Genomic DNA, 1,199 nt, shown 5'->3' with positions numbered 1-1,199 from the left:
AAGCAAACTGCTGTACCTTGGGGTCATGGAGCATGGCTTCTCTAACCTCATTTAGCTGATAGCTCATGAGGCTCACTGGCAAGCAGCAACCTGCTGCAGCAGGCATGCCTGCTCCCCATCTTCCCAGCAGGGTTGGTAGAGGTGATTGCTGTACCCTGGGGGTGTTTTCCCCCTTTCAATACCAACCATGAGCTTGGAAGAGGAGGAGGTTTGTGGTGAGGGTTGGTATTTCATGTTTTCATATATTGGTTGATGTCTGTTAACGTTGACTTAATAGTGGCTTTCAAAACTAGGTAAGGCAACCAGGCTCAGAGTGTCTGGTCTGTTCTCCAAAAAAAACACATGCTTGGCCACAGCTGTGTGTTTTTTGGATTGAGCAGGCCTGGATTTATTTGCAAATATTAATATTTGTGTACTGTAAAGCAATGGTGGAAATCTATGGTCTGAAAGTTAAGCTGTTTTGCCAGTATCTCCGGTGCATGGGAACTCATATCCTGGGGTGGGGTGGGAGCTTGGAGTGTGGAGAGCTGGAATGTGGGGTCTGCCCTTAGCCATACTGCTTGTCAGTGCTTTGGACCTTCCAAAACCACAACTTCCATTCCTGGGTTTCCCCTTTTTGCCAGGCAGGCAGGGTTCAGTCTGTCTGTGAGCACAGTGTTTGCATTGCAGTGCCTAGGTCTGGAGCTGCTTGCAGGTTGAGTGCTCAGGTCAGGGTGCAGGATGGTCCATTTTCCTTCCCCATGTTGCTTTGCCCTGTCTTGAGAGGAGAAAAGCCTTTGGAGAGCTTTGGCATGTTGGTGTAGTTGGCTTGTTACGTGCAGTACTCGTGTCCTGGCAGTGCTGCTCAGAGCTCCCAGCAATCCCTGCCAGTTGTACATAGTGTGGCTTTGCCAATGACAAAAATACCTAGTTCTACGGAGAGTTTCTTTGCATACAGAATTACTGGTGTATTTTCTTTTGCTTATTGGCCTGTAAAAAAGGGGAAAAAAAATACCAAAACAACCAGATCTGAAAATAAAACCAGTGTTGTTTGTGAACAAAGATGTGTTAATCTACAGAGCTCAGGCTTGATGTGTCAGTAGAGACCTAATGTTGTAACACAGAACAAATGTGTTTGTGGAAAAGCACCTGAAAAAAACCCAAAGATGATCCTATGCTACATAACCTCAGTAACATGGCACAGTTTTAAAAATCAGCAG

The sequence above is a fragment of the Chaetura pelagica genome, unplaced genomic scaffold, assembly GCF_000747805.2.
Source record: "Chaetura pelagica isolate M959 unplaced genomic scaffold, ChaPel_1.0 scaffold24, whole genome shotgun sequence".
In the NCBI taxonomy this organism is placed as follows: Eukaryota; Metazoa; Chordata; class Aves; order Apodiformes; family Apodidae; genus Chaetura; species Chaetura pelagica.
Note: the sequence above shows the minus strand (reverse complement) of the source record.